Genomic DNA, 13,207 nt, shown 5'->3' with positions numbered 1-13,207 from the left:
AAAATGCTGGAGGTACTTAAAATGCCTCCTCCTCACTGTACTAGACCCAGCAATCTTTCAAAGTTCAACTGTGCTACCTTTACACCACTCTTCCAGCACAATCTCACAACTGTTTGTTTATTAATGCAGCAGCTCTGAGGATTGTCTTATGAGACTGGGCAATTTAGATATTTTACAAAGATTCTGAAAATACTTTCTTGAGAAAACTGTCTACTAAAAGCAACACAAGGCACTGCTAGTCACGGAGCAGTGATTTCAGCCTTTAGGCGTTATGTCCATGCAAAGTTGAGAGGATGTCATGTGATGGTGGTACTGCCTCAGTTTCAGAGTTTGAGAGCTGTACATACCCACACAGCTGAAGTGCTGTCTACAAGTTCAAATTCCACTGCCTAAAATTATCTTTATGAGAACAGAGGAATTCTAAAAAATAATTTGTAAAAAATTTTTCTCTTGCAGGCACTCTTGGCTCAGAACTTCTCTGTATGGGATACAGTTTGGTTAATTCAAGTCTGGTATGTGGTTGAGTCATTTATTTTGAAATTCTTTCTTTCTAAAATTGACAGAATAAGTTCAAAGCAGTAATAAACTCAGAATTTTTAAATTAAAAATATTTCTTCAATTAAAGCAAGGATATAAAACCACTATCACCTTTAAAGCATTGAATGCAAGAACTAACCTCTAGGCAATCCAACAGCACTAGTCAATAAATGGACTCTGTGTTTTAAGTCACCCAACTGATTTCTCCATTTGGCAAATGAACTATTAATAACCTCAAACAAAACTACACCATTGCAAAGACTAAGTTAGAGGCTCCAGTTTAAATAATCATAATGCAACAAATGTTGTTACTTCCCTAAATGTAGGAATCTTTGTGTTGTGTCATCAAGGAACTTTTTTAAAGCTTTTTGTTTCAATATAGGCTTTGGTGCAGCTATAATCTCATCTGAAAGGTTTTAAAGTATTTTAAAAATCTGCCAGGAATTTAAAATCCAAATATTTGTTTTAATTTTCCAATCTATTACTGCATGTAAGGAATGGAATTTATCACAATCTGAAACCCTGAGCTGGAGCCAATGCTTTAGAGATATTACATGACATGCAGGTCAGTGCTGTTAAAGATATTAAAGGGCTCCTTAACAGTGCAGGTCCTTAATAACCATTAAGGATGTGGAACTCCTATTCATCCTACCAGATATGAAATATCTAATCACAGTCAGGCACTCCTAATAGTTCTACTTGTCAGTCACCTGCATTTTTTAGTATCTACATACCTTTTAATGTGTGTCATGTTTACCAGAAACACCTCACTGCCTCATTAGCTAATTCTTTTGCTTAAAAGAATGGGTTTCCATATAATTCTGGTCTTGAACTAAAGTTATTTCTCTTCACCTTTATAAAGAGCTCCACACTTCAGATAGTTTTACCCCTCTGTACTTCTAGATCACTGAGTATGAAATGCTAAAAAAGAAGAGATGGCAAATTTTGGGTTGTTTGCTTTATTAAGTGGGTCTACATTAATTACACCCACAATTTTAGATAACGAAATAAAAATGGTAGTAACCAGAAAGATGAAGATGTATCAAATGTTACATTGGGCATTAATGCTGTGTTTAATGTGAGCATTTGTCCTCATTAGGAAAAAGCCTTTTAAAAAATTGCAGCTGGATGCCAGATTCAGATTTCTGGTACACCAATTAAAACTGAAGATTTCAACATACTGGTTCTTAAATGGCTGCCTTTGTTCATGATCTGCCACTTCTAAAGAGACCAAAACAAATTAGGAATTGAGTTTCTTTAATTCCTGCAACAGCTTTTAAAGGAACTTAGTACTTTTTTTGGTAAAAGAGTTGACTTCCACTGTCTTGAACACGGTGCCAAATGAGATCTCACATTTCTAATACTTACAATACCTTCCCCTTAATTTTTACCCCTTCTTGATTTTCAACCAGCTGTTACCTACGCTCAATTTTAGTTCATCTAATAAAAACCTCATGCTGCCTCTATTCCTACATTAGCTGTAAAACATCTGCATCAAGGTAATACTTACAGCTACTTTGTAAACAACACGTTTCCATCATTTTCACAATTGAAGATATCAGGAGAATAGATCCAGAAGTAGTCCAGCAAAATGATGAATTTGAACCATTGCAGCAACGAGTCCATGCAGGTGCAGCCACAATCCAGAGAGAGGAAGAGGGGCAGTGTGAGAAAGAAAAGAAAAGAAAAGAAGAAAACGTTACTTACATTTGATCAAAATAACTCACAGTATTTTCCACCTACTATGCTTAGGATGCAGCATTTTAAGCAGAATCACAGAATGGTTTGGGATGGAAGGGGTATGGAGGAACATCTACTTCGAAACCCCCTGTCATGGGCATGGAGACCTTCCACTAGGTCAGTCTGCTCTAAGCCCCATCAAACCTGATTTTGAACACTTCCAGGGATGGTGCATCCACAACTTCTCTGGACAATCAGTTCCAGCACCTCACCACCCTCACAATAAACAATTTCTTCCCAAGAGCTAATCTGAACCTATTCTCTGTCAGCTGAAGGCCATTTTCCCTCGTCCTCTCCTGTTAAAAATCCCTCTTCACCTTTCTTGCAGGCCTCCTTAATTGTCTGTTAGTAACCTTAATTTAGTTTGGATTATACATAAAACAACCGAATTTCATGGTAATATACTACACAAACTCCAGCCATTTAATCATCAATACAGGCAGCTTAAACAATAGCTCTTTTTACTTCAGGTATTCAACACATTTTTGATTGCCATATGCTATCTGAACCTGTAATGGGTTCAGGCATGTTTCTTCTTCTGAGGTGTTCACTAGAACATGCAATCTCATTTCACCACACTACTACACAGCATCTTTATTTTAGTCTGGAAAAGGTACAAAGACCAAAGCCATCATCCTCACAAATATCTTCCAGGATTCTGTGTTTCTAAGTCACTTTACACATTCAGTGAACAGCGTCAATTCACTTCATTTGCAACACTGAGCATTAGAGCACTGCTGCAACCTTGGGCACAAGTGTCATGGTTCAACAGCCAGAAAATAAAGAACAAAGCAGGGAACACAAGCTACGTGTCTGTTCAACAACATCTAACTCTGTGCGTGACAAGAGGTCTACAACAGTTCTCCAACACACCACTTACAATACCTTAACTAAAAGTTGTATCACAAAGATCCTGTTTGTCACTAAACATCTTCCCAGGCTTGAGTATTTCAATACATAGATACTAAAAAAGTAAGTAAAAAACCCCATCTTAATAGCAAATTCTAGGCCAGCAGTTAAGATGCTTCTGCATCTTAATACCTAATTTTTAATCAATCCCATAGTTCCAGAGTTTGAATTTATTTTTAGAAACTCTACACTGTGATGGAAACTGCACTTCAAAGTGGCACTGAAGTCTCCTTCTGCTTGTCTATGTAATGCAATATAAGCTTTCTGTTTCCACAGCCCCCTTCATGGTCTATCAGCACCCAGAGCCATACTAGCTCAGCACATTGGGTACACTGCTGCTGTACTCTTCTGAAAGGACAAAAAAGCAAAGCACTGCTGGATCAATGCCAGTCCTTCTCTGTGCCTCGCAGAAAGGTGGCACAAGATGCTCTGGGAGGAAGCTCCCTTTGTTTTGGGAGGAAGACAGATGCATATGAAGCAGAACTGGAGCGAGCTGTGCAGCCTGGAACATAACTGATACTGCAGATCCCACAGCAGCCCCAGTACTCCAAGATTTTAATATCAACCACCCTAAGTAATACATTACTATCAGGTATCATGTAGCACATCACTGCTTTCAACTGTGAAAGAAGGGTAACATCATCAAGCACTAGTTCACTGAGTGAACACAGGCGCCTCCTTTCCTGGACAAAAGCAGTACTATTTGAAATCCTATCATCCAGCAAGAACAGCCACATGGGTCACACCGAAGTTCTGCCTTCACCTGAGGCCAGAAACATACATCTAAGGTAGCACACACAGCAGAATAAACAGAGCAGTGTTTCTCTTAACACCTCCACAATCACCAAAGATCCACCTCGCAAGCATTTAGGATGGGCTATTTCTTCACTTAAACAGCATTTGACCAATTTCTCTTCCATGCACACTCTTATAATCACAAACAGCATCCACAAAAGTCTCTCTAGCAAGGACTGCCCCTGTACATTGTTAAAAGGATGAATATCATTTCAAAATTACCTCCTGTTAGCACAGTAGTATCTTCATTGGAAAACAGCCCTAATCATCTAATGTACTGTGCTCAAAAGAAGCCATTTCATGTCTCTGATTGCTCCTGCTGCTCTTACATAACTCTACTCTAGCTCTGTACTCTTCTGACGAAGCCAGGGCAAGAGCTACACACAGTGTCCAAGAGGCAAACACAGATCCAATGTCTGATCATGTGCTATCTCTTACTCTCACCCTTTTATCAATTCCCAACATGTAACGTATTTGAATCCTTCCAAGCACTGAGCTGATGATACTGTGAACTGTACACAAGACCTCACTCCTGAGCTCTAAAACACGTTCACAGCTTGTCACTGAGCATACAGCACAGCAGTCCATTTGTATCATTTTACAATCATCCATGATGCATTCCAGCTATCATTGTATATCAAGTATTCTAATATTTTCATCTTCTTGTAGTTGTCAGCAATCTCCAATCTAACTCAGCACAAATGAAGGCAAGCAATACAATTATAAACTTGGCCTCAGATGACTTTCAGTGCATCTACTCTGTGTACTCAATGTTGCTTTAATGTACGTCTCCCTCAAGCAAAATGTCACAGCCCACATAAACCAGCTGCAGAGCTGGTGGTGTTTTTGGATCCATCATCAGAATCAATGAATTAATAGCCAGCAGCAAACTACTCTAACTATGCAAATGAGTGAAAAGAGAAACAAGGCATCAGTGGCTTCCCAAGCAGTTCTAAAGAAGATCACTGATATTAAAAAAAAAAAAAGTAGTTTCTCTTTAAATAAGTCTGTCATCTTCATTATTGCCCAGACACTGTAATTTACCTTTCTCCTTTATTCTGGAATGACTGTGTTCAGGAATGATAAATTTAAAGTCATTCTTCACATATTACCATCTGGACCAAAAGATGAGAGCCTCTGGCCTAAGGTCCAGTGCCTGATAAAAGAGCACACCTTATCTCTCTGACAAAAAGGAGACAGAACTCCAAGGTGAGCTAAAGCCATTTTTTACCTCTGAGAGTTCAGCTCACACTCAACACAGGTAAGTGCAGCTTCTATGCACTGGTAGCAACCAACAGCCTGTACTAGGATGTTATGAGAACTCTTTGAGGATTTATGACATAGCCAAACTAGCAGCAAATATTAATGAAGACAGCTGGACAGAAAATAGATGAGCAAACAGAAAAGCAGTGTGACATCAAGGAGTCACTGTCCTTTCTAATCAAAGCTGGCTTTAGCACTTCTCAATCAAACTTACTCTAAGAAATACTTATTTTTCCTCTAGTCACTCCTAGGAAATACTGCTTTTAAAAGTATCCAGAAAATCACAGAAAATCCAAAAATTGTTGAAATCTGACCATAACACAAAGTGATATTAGAAAGGGCAGATACCCTCTGCATTTGGCATAGCAATGTTTGTTGTCATCAACAATGAAAAGAAAAGCTTATCATTCTTCACGCATTTCACACAGCTGGAACCAGGAGCATCCTCTGAACACGGTATTTTTTCTACAATTTACATTTGCTATGGTGTCAATTTATTTTGGTAAGGTAACTAGATGTAGGGCAAGTTTTCTTTATATACAATTTACTTTACTCAGTGCTGCTAAGACACAAGAATTTGCACTTGCTCTAACAATGATATGAAGAATTAAAATAGTATTTTTAGAACTTTTAGCTGAATTTCTGCAAATCCTTTAGCCACAATATTTCTATGCAATATCCTACCACTGTGCTGTGAGTATGACCAGTTTGACAGTTTCTGGTTCTATGCATAACAACTGGTCTATAAGCATTGTTTACCCATATTTCCTCCACTACCCCTGACACGGTAACTTTTTATTTTCTTCTTTCTAACACTGCTAGTTATTTGAAGTGTCCACATCAATACAGAGAAGCCTCCAAAACTCGCAGGAAGGCCTTACCAACATCTTCAAATTTTCTACAGCTTATCTAACGTTGCATTTTTTCAACTTGTCAATATAGAGGCAATACATAAAACAAGTAAGACATCTCCTCATCTTGTCCTCCCACATCTCGGAGACAACTGCAAACCTTGCAACTTAGAGTTTTTGTTACTGCATTCTTAAAATAGAGGCTTCAGGTAGCAGTATTTAGTGTAATAATGCTTCTACAATCCATGGGCACTCATTAAGATAATATGTAGTACCTCAGCATTGACTTTTTTGTCTGCAAAACCCCTTAAAATAAACACAATCCATATTAAAAAAACAACTAACAAAAAAATCCAAATAACAAAAGAACAAAGTATGGAAATAACAATATAAAAGGGAAACTCATCAGATCTATTTGCAAAGTTAAACTTAAGCTAAGCATCTATGAATACATTTGTCCTTTCACTATTCAAATAAAGTAAAAATATTTGCTGGGTCAGTAACATCTGCTGTAATCTGCATGGCAGAAGTCTAGCACTGATGGAAAGGAAATGAGCACTTCTATTCCCTCAAAGAGACATCAGCAGCAGCCTTTCTTTGCAAGGCAACAACTTGGTTTCCAAGTGTGAACTGAGGGCATGGCCTACATTAGAAAAAATAAAAAATATTTCCACAAAGGATTGAAAAAAAGAAAATCCTTTCAATGCATAACCACAATTAAGAAATGAGGATCTCTTTTGGTCTCTAGTAGCAAGCTGAAGAAGTCAGTAAGTACTAATTTCAAGCACTGATCCACTGAATGCGCTAATTTCACTGTTCCTCAAAATCACACTGGGCATAGTGAGTGAGCAGGTGAAGAATGAGCTTTAGGCTTCCCTCTTTTTTTCCCATATCAGACACCATCATCTGGCTAATTAAAAATAGTGCTGAAATACAGAGCAAAAGGACTCTGCACTAGAAAGAGCAGACAGTATAATTTGTCTGTAGAGCTACAGGCACACTACTAAAGCTTAAGTTCTCTAGTAAAAAAAAATATGAGAGACTTCAGAGCCAGTGTACAATAAATATGCACAGCAGCTACAGCCAACACAGCCAGTGCTGCACTTCTTTGAGCAGCCAAAGTGCAAGAAAGCTGACAACTACAGGAAAATGAAGCCAGTTAAGCAGTAACTAATTATAGTTATAGAAGGGGCAGAGAAGGAGGAAAGTTGTTAAACTATAAAAGCAGGCCTGTATAACTAAAACATCCAGTATTAAAAAGTTCTACCCACAATAACTACAGAATAATTCAGGCCAGCCACACATGTTGATTTTTTTTTTAATAGTTCAACCTCCACTACAACTAGCTAGGCAATTAATTCCTTGAAAATAAAGTAAACCTTTTTTGCATTTTAGATGGAATTTTAAAGTACAAAACCACTATTTTAAAGCTGCTTGAGTGTGTATTTTCCCCTTTATTCTGGCTTTAAAAAAACCCTTAGTCTGCCTGCAGAGAGCAGCACACAAACCACCATCACACAGCAACTTGCATCCAACTGGAATGACCGACTAGAAATCACATTTGACAGTGAAGTGACCGATTATCTTCCACTCTATAAAGTCAGGGTCGAAATGAAATGGCAGCTGGGGACCTCGTGGCAGGAACAGCACCAAGCACACATCACTTGGTGCATCAATCACCACTATTAACCTCCCTAACTCTTCCTCAGTTTTGCTGTCCTTAAATATTTTTTCCAACACAAACACTGAACCAAGGGCTGAAGGTAAAAGATACAAAAGAAAAAGAATAAATTCAAAAAACACCAAAAAACCAAACCCAAGTATGGAAGATCCCAGGATACAAAGCCTCCAAGGGAAAAAAAACCACTGAACACAAACAACTCCAGCAAGAATGAAAACAAACTATTTGCTATTCAACTTCATATTTAACATGTCTCATGTGTATTTAGCTTGTGGATATTTCCCAAAAGACAAGTAAATAAAAATATTTAAAATAATTTTAACCCCCCCCCAAAAAACCCTACCAATCAATACCAAAACGGCAGCATCTTTCAGACACTTTTATCTCACACTTTCATCTCCTATGACATCAACTAAACTATGGTTTTGAAAATGCCATTTTTAAGAAAATGGATATTCTCCCCCAAGTAGGTCAGCACCTCTACATGGAGTCCATTTCGAGTCTCACTTAGCACTGGAAACAGAAGGAAAAAAGCACAGTAAGTGTTGAGAAACAAACTAACATGCCTTGCCACAATGTACCATTTAGTTCCTTTGTCATATCCTTTTTCAGTTCCTTCATGTTCACCCTAACATTCCATTTTCCTTCAAAATTTGCAGACAGATGGATCAGTTAACTGAAAGATTCAGCAGGGGATGATAAAAAAGTCGACAAAATTTAAAAAAAAAAAAAAAAAAAAAAAAAAAAAAAAACAACCCAAGAACAAACCCAAACCAACTGATTCCCCCACCCAATCTCTGGGTGAAGCAGCAGCAACAGCACAGGTACCTCACACTAGCCCAAGCACAGAAGTCAGATTCTCAGGAAGAGCAGATTGCTGCAATCCAGCTGGCAGGTTTCAACCAAGGGACTCTGAAAAAGGCATTTGCAGGTGTGCACTTTGCACTTCCTTCTGTTCAATGCCTGGAATCCCCACAGAAGTGAATTCCCCAGCAGCACATCCCATCCTGCCTCCTCATCAAGCAGCTGTAAGGATGGCAGGACAAGAAACAGCATTATTACAGTTCCAGCCCAAAGGGTTACTATCAGATCTAGTAAAATTTCTTGAACATGTAGGTGCAGAAATGCTAATGAGAGGTGAATCATTCATGCAAAAATACTCGAGCACATTCAACATAGTCTAAATGAAGTGTGCTCCCCTTAAAGAGAGAAATTACACTATTCATCCTGATTCTTCTGTTAACGTGCACAATTCTCCTTTGAGAAGTAACTAGGGTGAAGGGCTTTTATCATACATTTCTGTACACTGGGTGCAAATCATTCCAATATGGAAGTCACCTGGTTTTCTGTATATTCATATTTTCCTATAGTAGTTTCTATGCTGAACTCCTTACCCTCTGCCATAGAGAAGCTTTCCAAAGTCCTGCTGGTTTCACCATGGCAGGTATTTTGAGCTAAAATTATAAGGCACGTGTCCCTGTTCCCCCTATAACAGCATATTTTAATGATACCAAAACACAGAATTTAGGCATTTTAATTACAATTTCCATGATATGCTGAAATAATATTTTTTTTTCAATTCTTGTAATACAAGGTTCATCAAACCTTGAGGAGTCCATAGGGATATTATAACATTACTAATACTTGGAGAATTTTCCCTTTTAACTTTCCACACTGAGTTCTCTCTTTAGAATATAAAGAATTCTAATGAGACCAAGATGATTTTAAAAAGACCCAGGTGTTATTTCAAAGAATTATGCCAAGTCAAGTATTAAAAACCACTTCATGTGTTAAATTTAGATGTTATGAAACACAGCTGGCTGGCTGCATTGTTTTTAATTATCTTTATTTTTAAGCTAGAGAGATACCACAGAAAGATAGCTCCCATTATAATTACTGTGTAAGGAAGATAGTAAGTAAAAGTTAAGATTGTTTCCCTGTGAGTTGCAATGGCAACTGATACAAAGAATGGCCCATATCTACAGTAAAATTTACCATCCACGTTTAATAAATTACAATATATAATTGAAAAAACTACCATTCATCTGTAAAATAGTTTGGCATTTTGCAATCCTAAAGATTTATGTCATTTATTCTACATCAAAGATTTAATTTTTAACTTGGTGTTTACTGCTCATGTTTTTCAAAGAGGAAGGCAACACATCTGAGAGCAACCAAATCACCAGCAGTCAAACTGCTTTGGATGACAGAACTAAAGAGGAGTAAGGAGTGAAGCCACAGCTGGATTGCAAACCATCCCAGTGATTAACAGCACCAAAGCTGTTGATTTCTCAACTTCCCAAATCCTTTTGGTTTTGGCTTTAGGGAGGAAGCTGGCTGTGAAGAGCATGGTGTACATGGTCCAACATGTACATCAGCTGAGCAGCTACCCTGCATGATTAGCCCTGCCAAATTTTCAAGTGGGAGTTAAATCCTCTCCACACCTTGCTGCCACACCAGAGTACTCAGCAGGCAAGGTGCACAGCCAGAAACACAACTCAAAGCACAGGAAACCCAGGATCTTTCCTGATGCCCACAGCCACAAAGAACTGAACATACCAAAAACCAGTCATGTTTACCTAGGGGGACACTGGATGCCTTGCAGGCTGATCACAAGGCCAGGGACAACTGAAAATCATTCAGCAACCAGGTTAGAGGCCATCCATTAATACTCCTTTGCAGAAGCTGTGTCTTAATCACTATCAAAGTCTTCTTCAAATTAACTCTTGCATGTGTTTGGACAAACAACACATCAGTGACCCTTCATTGCTAATGTATATTGTATATAATAGTGTATATTACATTTGACTGTCAGTATATTACCAATATACTGACATTCACATAACTTAGCTTGGGTCTGCACAAAATACTGAATATTAATATGATTTTGACCTCCCCAGCTGCAAATTTCAACTGTTCAGGAATTCTAAACAGAATAAACCTCAAAACACCTTTTATAGAGTCCCTCTTGTTAAAGACATGAAAAGGAACACCACCACCCAGCTCAAAAATTAACTTGTTAAATTTGAAACTGCTGGTAAGGAAAAACTCCCGGCTGAAATTCCCAGCTTTCCTAGCCAAATTTTTATGGGAGTGGGGCTCATTACCCCGACCTTCTCCTCCCTTCAAGCATCTAGTCTTCAGCATTGTTTTGAACTTGCAACATTTAGCCATTTTTTAACTGACTGAAAAGGAGATTTTTTTTATTCACAATCCTCAACTGTACAACAACCACATATTATGGTTTTTGCCCCAGTCCCTTTAAGGTTTTGTTCCTCATTGTTTCAGTCTCTCAGACAGAAACTGCAGGTTCTTTCCTCTGCTCTGAGAACTTACTGGTTTGCAGATGCCCACAGAATTGCAAATAAGAGCACTGAAGGTCAATATTTGGCACAGCTGAACAGTAGGAGGTGACTGCAAACTTCAGAACCATACTGCAGCAGTTTGCAGACCATTCTCCTCTAAGTTCTACCTCAGCTAAGAGCTACAAAAATAAAGAACACAGAAGGCAACAGGATGGCTTCCTTCCCTTTACCCATCATCAAGGGATTACTCAGACCTTGATTTCACACCATCTGGCAAAGCCTCCCAAGAAGAAACTAAGATAATCTTGAATCTCTTGGTTTGTTAATACACCTTTACTAACTACAATAAGGACATGTTTGCTCCCAGAAGCAAGGGATGGGGAGGAACAAGAGGATGTGTTTCTTTGCATCAGTCTACTTTAGAAATTTTCACTGTCCCAAATGTAAAACATTTAAGCCAGCATCTGGAATTTTACTACAGTGCATATTGGTAAGATCACACATTCAGGAAAGCCTCTGCTGTCAGAAAGCTTCCAGAGAATTACATTTCTACAGCAACAGCTTTTAATGCCTCAAAACTGCTTTTTTTTCCTTTTCTTTTTCTTTCTCCTTTTATAACAGGAAGTCAGCTAAAACTCTGATACCACCACAGTCAGGATCTGGTCATGACTACAAGACCCTCTGTACTGTGAGATTTCTGCAGCCATCACTAATGAAGGCCTCAGTTCCGCAAATCACTCTAGAAAAGTCCTAATGCCAATATAATATTACCATAAATGTTACAGGCAATGATTCAACAGCCTGCAATAAAAAGCCTCACCTCACCCATTCAGTGATCAAGGACTGAGGGACAGGAGCTGAAACCAAAGCCATTAAACTTTGCCCACTTGTGTTTATCCTGGGGTAAGTCACCAGCTCTCACCAAGGGGAGAGTACGACACTCTCAACCACGAGCACTAATTGCTCCAACAGGAGGATACAGTCTTCCTCCTTCCCTATCTCAACCACTGGCAGAGTGGAAAGAAACAAGTTGTACAAAGAGACCAACTACCACATATCCCTGCTGCCTTGGGCACCCCAGCACAGCAAGTGCCAGCCTATGTTAGGACTCAGTGTTTGGGTGGGAACAGCAAATTGAGCTTTCCTCTCTTTGCCGTGTCTCACCAGCCCAAAGCACACACTAAACCAAGGCTGCACGCAGCTCTCTACGGCCCAAGTGGTCAGCTCAAGCTCCAGCTCTTGCCTCAACCCCACTTGCATTTCTTTTTCCATGCCAACACTCCTGTGATCACATGGTATAAAAGGTTCAGGGAGCTCAACTAATAGAAAGAAAACCCATTTTGAGGAAGAAAAACAGGCAGACCCTGTGAGCTGAGCTCCCTGAACTGACTCACTATTGGGCTGAAGAGGCAGCAGGGTGGGCAGAGCAGCAGAACTGCCTCCTTTCAAGCAGCTGGCCTAGATTCACCCAGGAACTTCTCCACCTATCAGTTCTGATAAGTGCACATCGAACAAGTGAGATTAGCTCACACACCCAGCTGAAAACTACTCTGCTGTAAGGTTAACTTTCCATTACATCAGCAAGCTCATCTAATCACACCACCATATGAACACACAAGTTTTCATACACTGTGCACAGAAAACACAATCAATCAATCAAGACAGGATTTTTCAACTGCAGTGCAGTAACACATCAGTCTAGGCTATAAAATCATATGGTAAGGCTCTTACAAAAGAACAAAAAGGAAAGCAGAGGACACTGCTGGGCACACTAGAATTTCCAGCACACTGTAACAGAATTACACATAAATGAAATTCAAACACGGCAACTGGCCAACACTGGAAAAGGTTTGATTTAAGATTTATGTTAATGTTAACTTAAGTATTCTTGGCAATTTTGACCACCTCACTAGGTTAAGTTTCATTTTATTTAAAGTTCAGTATGAATTATTACAAGAATGGTCTTTTAAATGTACAAGATATAAAGCCAGGCAATATTTAATGCATTATTCTTTTAAGAATCTACCTGCCCATAATTCAGTGACAATCACTGGTAGCAGTACCAACATTCATGCCATCTTACATTTTTCTCAGCATCAACTCCAATGACCTACAATGCTTTCTCA

At 38.8% G+C, this 13,207-nt stretch overlaps 1 protein-coding gene across 3 annotated transcripts in view; it reads right to left on the bottom strand.

Annotated features, from left to right (window-relative positions):
• The window catches only part of SEPTIN7 (septin 7), a 78,352-nt gene that overhangs the window by 60,713 nt on the left and 4,432 nt on the right, over positions 1 to 13,207 (bottom strand). Inside the window, exon 1 of one of the 3 annotated variants that reach the window (XM_059465881.1) lies at positions 2,048 to 2,065. The exons of the other annotated variants lie outside the window; for them this stretch is intronic. The gene's annotated coding sequence lies outside the window, so the exon portion shown is untranslated. Of the gene's footprint in view, positions 1 to 2,047; positions 2,066 to 13,207 lie in introns of those variants that run through there. 3 annotated transcript variants of the gene reach the window in all.

This window comes from Ammospiza nelsoni, chromosome 1, assembly GCF_027579445.1.
Source record: "Ammospiza nelsoni isolate bAmmNel1 chromosome 1, bAmmNel1.pri, whole genome shotgun sequence".
NCBI classification, from domain to species: Eukaryota; Metazoa; Chordata; class Aves; order Passeriformes; family Passerellidae; genus Ammospiza; species Ammospiza nelsoni.
The sequence above is the reverse complement of the archived record's forward strand: the minus strand, read 5'-3'. Positions and strand labels throughout refer to the sequence as shown.